This window comes from Halichoerus grypus, chromosome 5 (genome assembly GCF_964656455.1).
Source record: "Halichoerus grypus chromosome 5, mHalGry1.hap1.1, whole genome shotgun sequence".
Classification (NCBI taxonomy): domain Eukaryota; kingdom Metazoa; phylum Chordata; class Mammalia; order Carnivora; family Phocidae; genus Halichoerus; species Halichoerus grypus.
In genome coordinates, this window is record NC_135716.1 from 35,747,154 (window position 1) to 35,762,272 (window position 15,119).

The 15,119-nt window shown below is 49.9% G+C and overlaps 2 long non-coding RNA genes across 4 annotated transcripts in view; one reads left to right on the forward strand and one right to left on the reverse strand.

Moving 5' to 3' along the window:
• Nucleotides 1-9,185, reverse strand: part of LOC118523257 (uncharacterized) — a 32,124-nt gene extending 22,939 nt beyond the window's left edge. For all 3 annotated transcript variants that reach the window (XR_013447762.1, XR_013447761.1, XR_013447763.1), the window contains exon 1: nt 9,032-9,185. This is a non-coding gene — a long non-coding RNA (uncharacterized LOC118523257). The remainder of the gene's footprint in view (nt 1-9,031) is intronic.
• The window catches only part of LOC118523255 (uncharacterized), a 101,037-nt gene that overhangs the window by 9,345 nt on the left and 76,573 nt on the right, over nt 1-15,119 (forward strand). The gene's annotated exons all lie outside the window — the stretch shown is intronic.

The following is a 15,119-nucleotide window of genomic DNA, read 5'->3' on the forward strand; positions in this document are numbered from 1 at the left end:
ATTCTCTCTCCCCCTCTTCCTCTACTCCTTCCCCCTGCTCACATGCTCTCTCTCTCTCTCAAATAAATAAATATATATATATATATTTTTTAAAGAACCACTTATTTAGAGCCATGGTTCACAACCTTGGCTGTACATTAGAACCACTCGGAGAACTTTTAAATTAAAACACCAATTCCTGAGCTGCATCTTGTGCAAATAAGTGAAGAGCAATCAAATAAGGTCAAAGGCTATTTATTCAGAGCTTGCACTATAAGAGAATCAAACACCACCATCACTTGTATTTGGTAGAGACTCAAAGGCAGGCAGAAGAGTGGAGAAAAAGGAAGGCATTCAGGTATGCCCTCATTGGGGTTCTTGAAATGGGGAAGCTGGAAGTAGGCTAACTAGAAGTGGGGCATCCAGTGTGATTGGTTAGGGATGCATATTTGACTTTCCCTGGTTGCTTCTAAGTCGGAAGGAGGGGCTAAAATTAAGAGAGCTGGCAGATATTGATTAAGTTCTGAGTGTTTGGGGCTGATTGCTACAAAGGTTGTGGTTTGGTTTCCTGGGCTGGTTACTGCAGATGGTGTGGGTCAGAGTTCTGTTGTCATATAAGGTCGGACTGTTGTCCATTTGTATATTCAGTCTCTCAACCCAGACCAGTTAAATCAGAATTGCTAAGAGTAGGCTAAATTAAATTACACACATACACACATACAATTACACACATACACACGTGTGTGTGTGTGTTTTTAAACGCTCCAGATGATTCCCATGAGAGCCAAGGTTAAGAAGCATGATTTTGAGAGAAAGCCTGAGCACCTCGCAGGGCAAGGTTGGAGAGTGAGGAAGGACAGTGGTATTGCTCTTCCTTTCTTCCCTTCTCCCCAGGAACAGATCCCCTGGGTGAAGTGATTCACCTCCTAACAAGTTAGTGATCATCTTTGTACCTGGAGGCACCATAGATGATGGATCCTCACCCCCAGTGCAGAAACTTATTGAAAATATGACAGCTCACAGGATTTACCCTCTGTTTTAGCATCTCTCATAGATTGGCTTCCATTGAAACTAGAATAAAAACCAAACTCACCAGGACCTATGAAGCCCCTGTAATTCTCTGGCCTATCTCCTGCCTCTGTTCCCTAGGTCTTCACACTTTCCCTTTACCACCCCCAGGTCAGCCTGTTCCTGCCACAGGGCTTGGCCCTCTCCACTGACAGCACTCTTCTCTCTGAGAAGCCTCCCCCAGTGCCCCTTGCTGGGGCACGTCTCTCCTCTCTCAGTCCCTTCAGTCCTGTTGCTCTATTTTCTTCATCCCTTACCTGTTGGAAATGAATCCATTTATATGTATATTGCCTCTCTCTCCCAACAACAGTGCAAGCTCCCCGAAGGCAGAGATGTTGTCTGTCAACAAGACATAGCTGTATTCTTAGTGCTGGAAACATAATAGGTGCTCAGTAAACATTTGTTGAGTGTGTTAAGGAGGCCAGGACTTTGCCTTTATTCCAGCCCTCTGTCATTTACTCAGCCTGTGCCTTTGGGCCAGTCACTTCAGCCTTTCTGAGCCCTAGTTTTCCCATCCATAAGAGGGAGAAATGATACCTTCCTAGGTTTTCTTCCAGAGCTGCTGTCCTGGTCCAATGAAATTTCCAAGGATTTAAGCTGAAATGTGCTCTTCAGTGTGAGAGACCCTATCATTACACTTGCATTTCAAAAGGGCCTTCACCCAACATGGTGGCTTAAATGTCCAAGAGCACATCGGGTGAAGGTGGGGATGTTTTGAGAGAATTGGGCACTTCCAGGTCCTCAAAGGCTGCCACCTAATCATCTCTGACTATGCCCGGAGCCAGCAAATGGGCCACTTTCCAACAGAGTCTGTGTCACATGTGACAAGGGTGCTGTGTAATTTGGGGGGGTCATTTGGGTGAAATCAGTTGAATCAAGAGTGTGGATGTGGCAGCCAAGGGTGCTCCTCTCTCTTTGGCTTTCAAGAGAACTGCGGGGTGCTTAGGTCACTGACAGCCTCCAGCTGTCCCCTTCTGTCTCCACCATGGCATTCACTCCAAGGCTACACTTCGACAGGTGCTCCCAGCCAGCGACCAGCATGACAGAGATTCTGGAGTTGGGCATGCTGCCCGGTGGGTCATCTTTGCTGGGGAGCTACTCATTGCCCGGCCAAGACTACACTGCAGTCTGAGGCTGTTGTGTCTAGTGTTCCTCCCTCCCGCTGTGCTTTCTCAGGTGGTAGACCTGCACTGTGGCCTGAAGCCCCTCCCTGCTTACTCCTGATCTCTCCCCTTTATCCTTTACAGGTGTTTCCTATAACATACTGCTGGCGCAGCTAATCCCATTTTGTTTGTTTGTTTTAAAGATTTTGTTTATTAGAGAGCATGAGCAGCAGGGAGAGGCAGAGGGAGAAGCAGACTCCCCATGGAGCAGGGAACCTGATGCGGGACTTGATCCCAGGACCCTGAGATCATGACCCGAGCCAAAGGCAGACGCTTAACCGACTGAGCTGCCCAGGCGCCCCTAATCCCATTTTGGTATCTGCCTCTGAGAAGACTCAAACTGACACAAAAGAGTTGGAGACAACTCTATTTCTCCCTGTAGCCATAACTTCCTGGTTTTGATTTAGGTCCTGTAACAGCTTGCGAGGTATAAAAGTTTAATAAAGGATTCATCGATGAGGAACCACCCTGTCTCCTCCTCCTTAATGGGGTCTGGAGCAGGCTTAACTGATGGAGTAAATATTACTCTTCCATTTTAGGGCTGAGTGAGGTGGCCCAAGGGCTTCTGGTAGAGTAGGGTCATGGAAATCACAGAAATGCATACTTCGGGAAGTCCCTTCTTTTTAGAATCCTCAGTGGACATATGCATCACTGCCCTCAAAGCCAGCTCATCCTATGAGGAAAGAAGCACTTGGCAGAGAGGATTGGAAATTAAGACAAAGTTGCCAAGTAGAACTAATCAATGACAGGATGCCAGGAGAAGTCAGGGGGGAGGGAGTAGCAGTGCATTTAGGAGGATGTGCCTGGTGGACATTATCCAGCAACAGTTCCCACTGAGCAACTGAAAGTATTCAGTAAACACCTAAGTGCAGAAAATACTGCTTGGAGGGGTTGTCCCAAGCAAGTGAGAGATAGGATCATAGGCCTTTCTAGGACATCTAGCCCAGTGGATTTCAAACGGGTCCCTGGGGTTACCTCTGGGTTTTCCTGGAAGGAGAAGTGGGGGTCCCTACGGATATGGGTCTCCTTGTCATCCTGTTCTTCAACCAAAACACCTCCACCACAAAGGTTCTGCCTCTCAAACCCAGGTCTGAAACTGCTAATGTAGTTCACCCCTTCTTTTTGTCCTCAGAAAAATGGAAGCCCAGAGAGGTTGTATGACTTATTCAAGGTCACACAACAATTTCATAGCAAAGGTAGATGGGATTAGAACCCAGGACCCTTAACTTTAGTCCTGTTTTCTTTCTGCTTCGTAATGCCACCCCCTCAAGGAATTTATAATCGCTATGTCAGTTTAGTGGCTATGTCAGCTTGGACATAATCTGCAAGCTTTATCGACAAATACCTCAAGCAGATGTTCAAGCTGGGGCGGGGTCAGTGTATAAATTTCTTGTTCAGAGGAGATACCAAAGAGATTTCCCTGCTTTTCCCTCAAGTTGTCGTTTATACATATATTACTTATATTTCCTCATGGATATTTAAATCCATCATTTGACAGACGTTCTGCTGCAGAGGCAGCGTTAGGTGATGGAAGGAGCATGGATTGGGGAGCCAGACAGATCCGGGGCTGAGCCCTGACTCCTACACCAGGACCTCAGATAAGCTTACGTTGTGTTTCAGAGCCTCCGTTTCTTCCTCTGTGCAATGTAGGGAGAAATGATACCTTCCTAGGTTTTCTTCCAGAGCTGCTGTCCTGGTCCAATGAAATTTCCAAGGATTTAAGCTGAAATGTGCTCTTCAGTGTGAGAGACCCTATCATTACACTGTTACAGGTTGCTTTGAAGATTAGAAACGACAGAAGTGAAGCACCTAGCCAGTGCCCAGCACATTGTACGTGCTCCATAATTAGTAGAGAGCATAATAGAAGGGTGAGAACACTTGTTTTATGACCCTCAAGGAGTCAAAGTAGAGGAGAAAATAATACATGTTGCAGTGAGGGGACAATGAGCTGCTAAGATGAGGGAGTAGTACGTGGGATCAGAATTAATCCCCAACAGCGGTTCAAGGGGAGGAGGAACTTGCCTTGGAATTTCAGGGATGGGTGGTGGTTGGGAGGGGGGTATTCCATGAGGAGGGGATCAGAACAATGCAAAGAGGCAGAGGAAGACGAATCAGAGCCATGGAGTTATCGGGAGTAAATTCTAGTAAATCACTGAAGTATTAGGAGAAGCTTTAGAAATGCATGTCACTGCTCCAACAGGAAGGAAAATTCTGGAAATAGTTCGTTGTTCTTGATGAGGACTCAGGTGGCTTAAGAGCTGAGGAAGGAGTAAACCTTAGGTTTTCTCATTTTCGCTTCTCTGGGCCCTTTCCCGAGCTCTTTCGGGGTGTGGAAACTGAGAACCAAGGAATTTAAGTGACTCCCCCAAAGTCACACAGCTGGGAAGTGGCAGAGTTGGACCCAAACCATTTGATTTCCCAAACCAAAGTTCCTTCCAGTTTCACATTTCTTTGGTTTCTCTGTCATGTCTAATGCAGGACTGGGCAGATAGATAAGAAATACTTGGGGGAAAAGCCATCAATCTTGACTGCAGCTTGAATAAATACACTACAACAGCATTCTTCAACACTAAGTGCACACTGAAATCATCCAGGGAGCTTTAAAAAAAGAAATGTGGAAATCAGGCTCCGATGCACCACTCACATCAGAATCTCAGGCAGGGACTGGGCATCAGTATGTTTAAGGCTCCCCAGGTGGTTCTGGTGCGGCCAGGACCATGAATCATCAGGCTGGACTGTGCGGCACACCTGGTCCAACCTACGTTGGCATTTCTCAGAAGAGTTCCTGAATGGCACACCATCTGTGTCCGCCACATGCCCTTCTGCGGTCCCCTCATCGGCAGGCGAGTACTCCCTCCCTCTCTCTCTTTCTGCCATATTGCCTCTTGATTTGGTCTTGGTACTCATGGTGGTGACTAATTAATCCTCCCGGAACAATCAGAGGAGACCTGATCGTGGGTGAGCCATCTGGAGATCCTTTTTGGTTAACTTGGACTTTGGGGAGGCTGAGGGGAAGAAAGTGGGAAATGACTCATACCCCAGATGAAACGCAAAAACTGCACTCAAGAAGGGTTGTGGTACTTGGGCTGTAACTTTTCCTCCTGTCTCTCAGTGGTTCCAGATGGTCCATTTTCTCTTTCTGCACCCCCATGTCCATACTCACTGCTGTGTGTAGGGAGGCACGAGGCATGGACTCTCTGGGCCATTCCTGTCCCAGTTTACAAAGTGAGTCTGGTATTCCTTCAACAATGAATGTCTATAAAATGCTTTGTGAGGACTAGGGAGAGAACTCCCACAGTGATATCTTTTACAGTAGTATTCTCTTTCATAGATGGGAATAGAAGGAGTCAATCCGTCACAAATATTTATTGAACATTTGTTTTGCCTAACACGTGGCTAGTATTACAGTCCTGCCCACATCCCCTTGCCTGGTGGGGCGGGGGGGCGCACATCCCATAGTGGCTGTGCATGGTGGCTGCAGATGGCTGTATAAGGTTTGAGGGACCAGGAATTGTTATCTCCTGGCGTGCATCCTTATAGCAGGGCCCTCAGGCCGCCACTCAGGTAGCAGAATTCAGGGAAGAGAGGGCAGACACTTAAAGAACAGGGTGTCAGATTCTTGTCCTCTGATTTTTAAGGAGGCATTCTTAAATCCCAGTAGAGAAGCAATAACCTTAAAAGCCTTGACTTTAAAATGCAAGGACTAGGGCTGGAGGGAGAAAGGGGTCCTGTGGATTTCCAAAGCTTCTGGAGGTGTGCTTCTCACCCCCCTTAGAGGAGGCACCCGAAGCTCTGAGATATGAGCCGCTTGTCTCGGGATTCAACGTGCAGGCTTCTCGCCCCTCCTGGGGCGCCCTCACCATGCTGCCCCAGAAAGGGAGCGGCGGCAGCCCCCGGGGGTGGCAGAGGGGATCACGGGGTAGGAGAGAAGAGAAAACGGGCAAGGAAGCGGCAGAGGATGGCTCAGTTTGTATCTAGGGAATACATTCATTCATCCACTCACGCGTTCATCTTCCGGTTCCAGAGCATATATTCCTCCCAGACTTCTGAGAAGAAACGCTTTCTGCTGCTGCTGCTGCTTCTCCCTTTTTTTTTTTTTTTCCCTTCCTCACAGCCCTTAAGTCCTTAAAAGCTGTTGCTTGTCCTTGGTCGTTCTCCAGTCCCATTTGTTCAGGAAAGCAGCCCAGGGGAATAAAGCAAAGCCGTCAGGCTGTCCAGTCAGATAACTTTGGATTTAAATTCCAGTCTTTATCACTTTCCGGCCCAGTGACCTGGGATAAGTCACTTACCTTCCCGTCCGTCGGGCTGCCCCTGTGTAAGTCAGGGTTCATGAGAGCTGCCTTCAGACAGTCGGTGGGTAGCAGGCGTGCGAGGAGAAGCCTGCAGGTTGTCCGCTGTGTGCCCAGGTGCCCCTGCGTGTCACCGACATCACCGTGGGAGCCCAGGAAGCCGTGGCCTGCTAGCAGGACCGCTGTCAGCATGGCAGACCCTGTGCCCTGCCCAGCAAGGTGTGTCCTTCCGGACCGCCCCAACATCCTGCACCAGGGATTGGGGTGAATGGCAGAATTCACATGGCACTGATACGGAATGTGCTTCATCAGAGGAAGGTGCAGCTGCAGAGAACAACACATAACCAGAGACAGGACCCGTGGGCGTCCAGATTCTCCCATCAGCCTTCTAGAAGGGCGTGAGCAGACCCCGGCTCTGCAGGGCCTGCGGTTTGGTCTGTGCTCCATGAAGAGCCCCCTCCCTCCACGTGTTCCCCTTCCTATGGAGGGATCTTAGGAGAGGAGCTTTATCAGTGGGCAATACCTAGGCTTGGACCAGAGGCCTGGGGGGGCGGGGAGGGGAGGCCACAGCCAGTGCACAGAGAGAGTTTCCAGCCGAAGAATCCACAGCAGGCCCCAGGCTAGCCCGTCCCTTTCCTCTGGGTGACTCTGCCGTCCTGTCACTCTGCCTTAAAACCGCACACGACCACATCTTGAACACTTGGGCCTGGATCCCAGGCTGTCTTCCCAGGGAGGAGAGAGAGGGACAGGTTGCCTAATACCAAGTAGAACGAAGCACAGGGATTCTGTAAACACTCCCAAAGCAGAGTCAGCTCTTGGCGGAATCACGGGTTTCATTTTGGGATCAAATAAGCATCTCTCTTCCTGAGCAGTGAGTTGAACTAGAAGTGCTTTATTTTGACTCGGGTGATAGAGTGACGAGTCTGGGTGAGATCAGATGACTAAAGGCTGGCTCCCAGCAGGACTTTTATTTACTTCTCAGTCTTCCCACAAAGCAGAGGGTCTGCGCAGTCAGTGGGCATTGTGGCTCAGCTGACAGTTCTCCGGGAGGAGGGCTCAGCACCCACAGCCCCCGGGCTGAGTTAAGGTAAACTAGTGTCTCCACTCTGGAATCAAATGACCGAACAGTGAGATCCAAGCCTTGCTCTGAAAGGAGCAATCTATTTAAAAACAAACGTCTGCCTGGGAAGAGCAGTAAAGGTAAGCAGCTCGCATTTCCAGTGCCGACATCTAGACAGAAGCCTGTGTCCAAGCGGAGGCTGTGAGGCACAGAACGGGCTGCCCAGCCAGGTGGCGGGTGTCCTCCACCCCCAGCCCGATGATGAAGTGTCGCCCTGCCTCACCCTGAGTGATCCTGCCTCTCCCCTCCCTGTCCCCGGCCTCTGCCGTCGCCAGCGAGGAAGCTATAAACATCCTTGTATGTGAGCCTTGGGTGCTTTCACTTCTGTGGGGCAGAATCCCAGGAGTGGAATCGCTGAGTCAAAACTTCAAATCTGTCATCGTAATAGCTGTTGTCACATCGCTTTCCCAAATGCCCAAATGCCCGGAACCATTCGCAGTTCCAGCAACGATGCAGGAGAGCTCCCTTTGCTCGGCAGCGCGGCCAACAAACGCGCTCCAGCCGCACTGGCCCCCCCTTACCCGCCGTTCTGCTGTCCGTGCTTTCCCTTCCCCGGGTCCCCGAGGTCACCGCCCCCTGAAGGCAGATGGTACTTCTTGGGACGGGAGGTCAGAAGGTCAGTAGTGGCCTAAAGCTACGTCCCGGCGCCCAGGTCACTCACGCCGCTTCATCTCATCACGTAGGCATTTTATCATCTCACATCATCCCAAGAAGGGTGAGTACGGGAGGATGAGATATTTTGAGAGAGACCACATTCACATAACTTGTATTACAGTATGTTGTTACAGTTGTTGATTGCTGTGGATCTCTTACTGTGCCTAATTCATAAATCAAACTGTATCCTAGGTATGAACCTATAGGAAAAGACATGGTAGAGATAGCGTTCCATACTTGCCGTGGTTTCAGGCATCCACGGGTTGGGGGGGGGAGTCTTCATTTTTTCCAGGCTGGTAGGTATAAAGTTAGTTTACTTTGCACTTCTCTGCTGAGTTTGTGTAACCTTTTGGATGTTTGTCGCTTTGAGAACTGCCCTTCTCTGAGTTGTCCCTTTTCCCCCCTTTCCCCCCTTTTTCTATACTTATCCATTAGCAAGGGTCCTTGGCATAGTATAAGTATTTCAGCATGAGGATTTATGTTCTTCAGCTTGAGAAAGTTACTTTCTATTCATTTGATCACTTTCTACCCTATTTTCCATGCTCACTGTTTTTGGACCTCTTACTGATCAGCCTGAAGTCCAGAGGGCGGGCCGTCAGGAAGAGCAAGGGCAGGGGAGCCACAGCACGAGCTGGGCCCCACAGGGACGGAGTGGAAGCTGTGCGGGTTCCTGCCTCTGCCCTCGGTGGTGTGGTGGGCAGGTCTGCCTGTGGTCATGGGGACACACACATGCACACGCACACACACACACACCCTACCTGGCCTGGGAGTCCAAGCCGCTGAAGGAGGATGCAGGGGAAGGCCGAGCAGGTGCATCTCTGGTGGCCGCTCGCACCAGGAGAGGAACCAGCAGGTAATTCGAGCTGCAAATTGGTTGCCAATTCACTTCCACCCTCCAGGTCTTGGCTTAAGAATCTCTCTTGTGGCCTACTTTAACCAAAATATACAGTGAAGGAAATTCTGGGAAATGTAGTTCAGCCTAGCCATGTGGATGCATTAGAAGGCCACCACAACGTCCTTTGAAATCTTATTTAAAACTCATGTAGCATGCGTGACGCTCATATAACACACACATAGCTATGCGCCAACTACTTTTCTAAGCATCTTATGAATATTTACTCGTTTCATTTTTATAATGCCCCTGTGAGGTAGCTGATATTAATAACCCTGTTTTACAGAGGGAGAAACTGAGAACAGAGAGGTTAAGTAAACTGCCTAAGGTCACACAGCTGGTAAAAGGCAGAATTGGGCTATAAACCCAAATGGTCTGACTCCAGGGCTTATATGCCCCACCATTCCATTATGCAAAGACAGTACGGCCCTCCAGCCAAATGGATGTCTAAAAGTGAAAACTGGTGAGCTGTAGGACTTTATTTTGGGAATTGTTTATTTGGTTGTGTTTTTATTTTGGACTCTCCCAGTGGAAATGCTGCTAAGGAATCTGTTCCAGTAAATAGAGGCTCAAGATGAAGACAGATAGCTCAGACAATGTGCGTTCTGCACTCATTTGATTCCTCTGCTGTAGCATTCTGAGTGCAGGTCCTGCCCTGAGAGGGATGAGGCGGGCCCTCCGGAGGAGGTGTGCGTGCCACCTCTGTGCTCCTCCTGCCTCTGCAGGCTCTGGACTCCCGGGGGCTGAGTCCCCTCGGCTGGGTGTGGTCTGAGAGAGTACCTCCACCTGTACCTTACAAACATGAGCTTATAAAGCCTCCTTGGCCCCCAGGACCGGTCCCTTGGCTCATAGGCGAAAGCACAGGGTGCCTCCATGTCCACCCTGGGGTCTCTAGCAATGAACATTTATCCTGCCTCAGCTACTAGGATGTCACAGAAATGTCAGGCCACCTTCCCTGTTGCTTTAGCCTTGGAGTAACTGGGCCACCAGAGAGGACGAGGGCAGCAGGTTTATCCCCCAGCATCTGTAACCCCGCCCTCCTGCTCAGAAGCCCCTCAGCCATGTCTTCCCCGAGGACCTGGGTGAGTGTGGGGTCACCCTCCTCAGCTCCTTCCAGAAGCCAGGACCAGCGCATTCCTCAGGCACACAGCCTTCCCGCCTGCACTCCTGGGTCCCACCCCCCCGGCTGCTGTGGGCAGTGCAGGGTTAACAGACAAGCCTTTGCCTGCACTGATCCCCAAGAGCGAAACCTGGGGTGGGTATGTGATTTGGGGGGAATCTTGCACAACTAGATCCTTGCCTGCCCCAGGAGCCCCCATGGCGCATGGAGAAGGCAGGCTAGGACATGACCGTGGGGCCCATCTCGGTGATTCTCAAACTTGGGCATGCATCCGAATCCTCTGGAAGGATTAGTACCCTACCCCGTAACCCCCAGAGCTTCTGATTCAGTGCCCTGGGTGGGCCCGAGAAGGTGCTTCCCTCACGAGTTCCCAGACGATGCAGCTAGCTGCCGCGAGGGCCCCACTTTGAGAGCCACTGCTTTACTGAGCATTGCCTTCTCCACTGAGGCGTGTCACCGTCCCAATACTGACAAATCGCGGCTGCCTGCCCGGCCGGGGAGCAGCCTAGAGGCCGTCTTTTCTGCCTGCCCCATCACCGAGTTGGTCAGCATCAGCAAAACCACCTGGACGCCCGCACCCGACAGCCCTGGGGGCCCCAGCCCTCTGACTGGATCCTGCTGGCTGCACAAAGCGTTCACTGTGGCGTGAACTTGCTGACAAGCACCACCCTGTGTTTGGGGGATGAACCAAATCTTCATAACGTTGGACCCGTGGATTCCTGGCTCTGAAAGCTGATGGGAAAACTCCCCCTGCCCTCTGAGCCAACCGACCCCTCGGCCGGCCTCCGCAGCCTGGCCGGACTCCGCCGGCCGCTGCGCATGTGCAGCAGACGCATGACTCAGTGCGCCCTCCGCTCCCCCAGCATGTTCGCCCTCGGCCCTCCACGGCTTGCGCCCCGACCTGGTACTTGAACCAGAGGCGCGTGCCCAGGCCGGCAGAGGGGAGCGGCTCGGGCCTGCGGTCAGGGGTGTCAGCACTGCAGACCATGTGTGGGTGCACGAGGGCAGCCCCGCTTGACTCGAGTCCCCTTCTCAAAGCCTCCGTGGAGGCATAATGAATTCTCTCTCCTGGGCTTGCAGGGAGCGTCACAGTTTTCCTGTTGTTCTCTCCCCTCTCCAGCCTCTCTTCCCATCACCATGAACTTCAGGGGAGGAGTGAGACATTTGCATATAGGAAGAGCTCTTAATCACCTCCTTGGTGTTTAAACCTGACTGTCCAGCCCGTGGGTCTTCACCTGGGCCCTGAACCCAGGTATGGATTAAAGGATAGGTAGGTCAGCAGGTGCTGAGGTCTCCATCTATAAAGTGCCCCCCAAACCGCAGGAGAGTAAGTCAGAAAGATGGCACCTGAGTGGGAACACTTCAGCTGCCCTTGCTCTCAGCCTCAAGCAAACAAAGAGAATGTCCTCACTGGGGTCCTTTCTGTTGAGTATTTCTGCATCATGCCCGGCCAGTGGACAGCTGCTCAATGCTGGCAGTCAATGGAATATTTCGGGGGGTTGTGCTAACTACCAGAAATTAGTCATTTATTTAACTAATTTTTAAATGGGTTCAAGAAGTTCAGAAAACGGCATGTATGTGATAAATTCTAATTGCAAACACAAAGAGGACATGAGTTTTATGAATATAAAATTAGTTTTCCCCTGCCACTAGTAATGAATATTAAACAAGTGTTTATTAAAAAATTCATTTGAAAGGGATGCTAAATTATCACTTGCAACAGATCTCAGTCTGACCCCGTGCAAATGCTGTGAAAATGTTGCATTTGCGTATGATTTTCTGGGTGAGTATTCACAGCTTCTGCATTTTCAGAAGAGCCACGAACAACCCCACCAACCAGAACAGGGTAGGAATCACTGACGAAGATAAAGCTCACAACTCCCCACGTCTCCTTCCTCGCCTCCTTCCCTCTGCCCAGCTATCTTCATTCTTGGCTTTCCCTTGTCATCTGATGTGTGACCAGCCTGGAACCATGTATTTCCCGAGTCACCAGCATCCTCTGGATTAAAATGAGCTGGAAGGGTTTTAGGCTCCAAGTAAAATAATAAATATAAACATGCTTTACAAAATTATCCAAGACTAAGGTACAAAAGAAAAGCGAGGAGTTGTCAATATTGTGAATGCAGTGTAGTGACTGATGCCCGATCTCTTGGCAGCTCCGTCCACAGGCTGTTTACCTCATGTTGGGAGAGCTCAAGTGTGATGATGATACGAGCTAATGTGGGTTGGTAGCCTCCTATGTCATTCCCCTATGAACTAAGTAGCGTTATCCCCACTTTACAGACTAGGAAACTGAGACCTGGAGGGTTTATGTAACTTGTCTAAGTGAAACAGAAGGGTTTGACCTGGAGGCAGTCTCACTTTGGTCCCCAGCTTTTAACCACTATTGAGCAATTGCTGTGTGCCAGGCGCTGTGCTAAGCAAGTGATGAGAACGAACTGACTGAATTTTCACAACAAATCTCTGAAATGAATACTGTGATTGTCCGTAACTGAGCTAGAGATCGCCCGTCTCTTGCCACAAAATCACAGAACTGATAAAGATTGGGATTCAGGTTTACCCCTGACAGTCTTACTGTAGAGTGCACCCACCTAACTCTTGCACTGAAATGATAGGCTTTAAGGAGCTGCCTAAATCAACCTCCAAATAACCATGTGTCGGGGGTGGGGGGGGATTCGTTAAAGGTGATTTCTGTTATTGGAGGATTTGAGCTATTTTTTTTTTTTAAGATTCAAAATCTCATCAGTGATGAATAATTTCATCAGCCTTCTCACACCTCCCATGACCACACATGGGCTGCAGCAGACATTCACTATATGCCTACTGTAGAAAGCACTGGGCGCAGTGCCGTAGGGGCTGCAAAGATGAACAGGGTGGTCTGTGCCCTCCGGGACCGCCTGTCTAGGCTGCAGGCAGACGCGTACAGGAAAGCGCCGGAGAAAACAGACCGATGAGATGCCCTGACGACGTGTGTAGGAGTCTGGGGGAGAATCCTATGGCATTTGCTGGCAGCCTGGTTCCCTGGTGGGGAGCGGGGTGGTGGTGGGGGTGGGCAGGTGTGGCGGGCGTGGTGAGGGTTTCGAGGGGTGCCTGCAGCCAGGGGAGAAATGCAGGCTGAGCTATTACCCAGCCCGCTAGCTCCTCTGCTGGTTCCAAACTGTAAGAAAGAGGATGATTTGGTCTCTGCATCCAGCTGATCACATGCCACAAGCAGCTCCTTGTTTTCCCTGCCCATGCGTTCACTGCCCGGTGCGTGGGCAAATTTTGGAATTGGGGGTTGTGTGTGGTCACACGGGAGCAGACCCTTCTCTCAACACTTCCAGCCCTGTCTTGGGGGCAGAGAGCCCTTGGGACCACCCCCACCCCCATTTCCCAACTGATGATAACTATAGCTGACGACCCAGCATTACATAAGAGGATTATGAAACTCTGTAACTGGGAGGTAGGTGATGTGTGTGTATAAATAGACACAAACCTCATTGCTGTGCTACTTTAAGATCCAGAGACATCTAGTGGCGGAAAATTACATCTGCAGGCCTGTCCGATTCTCTCCAAGTAAGTGACTTAAGAAGTCCTAATTTGTGAGACTTTTGTATATACCCAAATTGGAAGACCTTGCACGAAACGACTTTGAAAGAAAAGGAATGTACAGAATTTTCCCTTGTAAGAGGACAGGATTGTCTTTCATAAAAAGTACCATATGCCTACTTGAAGCCTGTTCTTCCCAAAGTGTTAAATGCACATGATTGTGTAGAGTGTGTAAAAGAGAAAATTAGGATAGGATGACTCTCACATCCTCGACAGACTCGCCTGTCACAATGCTGGGCTTTTTTTTGAAGTGATTAGGTTTTGTACCAGCTTCATCATTATTATCAAATTAGCTTCACAGGTGAACATCCATAGCTGGAACGACCATTAAGCCAAGTATTTAGGAGAATACATAATGAGAAAGCTTCCCCACAATAGAGCCTAGAAAATAAGTTTCCCTGGCTGGAGGGGAAATAGCCCTGCGAGGGAAACCATTTCCAGGTGGGCATTGTGGGTCTCCGAGAGACCGCAGGCGGAGACCCGGGGAGACTCTGAGCTACACCGTGGAATGCTGGGGTGACTACAGCAATAGGACTTGTGTCATGCTTCTCCGCGGAGCCCTAGGAAGTGGCAAGACGAGAGAAAAAGTGGCTGTACACATGACCCAACGGATGGGGCTTAGGCAGCCCCCCAGAGTCTCCTACACCCCCAGAATCACAAACAGCATGGAAGCATGTGGATAGCACAGAAGTGGAAGCGTTCACCACACCCCATGAACTGCTGCCCAAGAAGAGAGCGGGGCATGGGGTGTCCCGGCAGTTGCCCACGCGGCCAGATGACATCCCCCCAGCAGTGCCTCCACACCAGGAAAGCTCCCCAGTACTAAGATACGAAACTGGGGAAAGTAGGTGGAGGAGTAAGTCCCACGCTGGGTGACCCTGTGTTTTGCCACCCCAGTGGAATGGAGATGCACAATAGAGATTAAATTGAGCTATAGAAAATGACAAAAGTAGTATTTTTTTTGTACCTGTATTTGTGGACTGAGATGTATGTTACATACTGGCTGCATATTTATAGAACAAAAGAGGACTTTTAGATATGACTGTAGGATATTTGGAAGAAAACTGTTTCTCTTCATAGTAGCTTACACACACACACACACACACACACACACACACACACACACACACGTCAGGATCCCAGCTGGAAACAGATGGTCCACTCAAAATGAGTAATTTACAAAGTTATGGGTAGAATTCCCAGAAACGAATCAGGGATCATGCAGTACCCTGGGGCTAACCAAAGT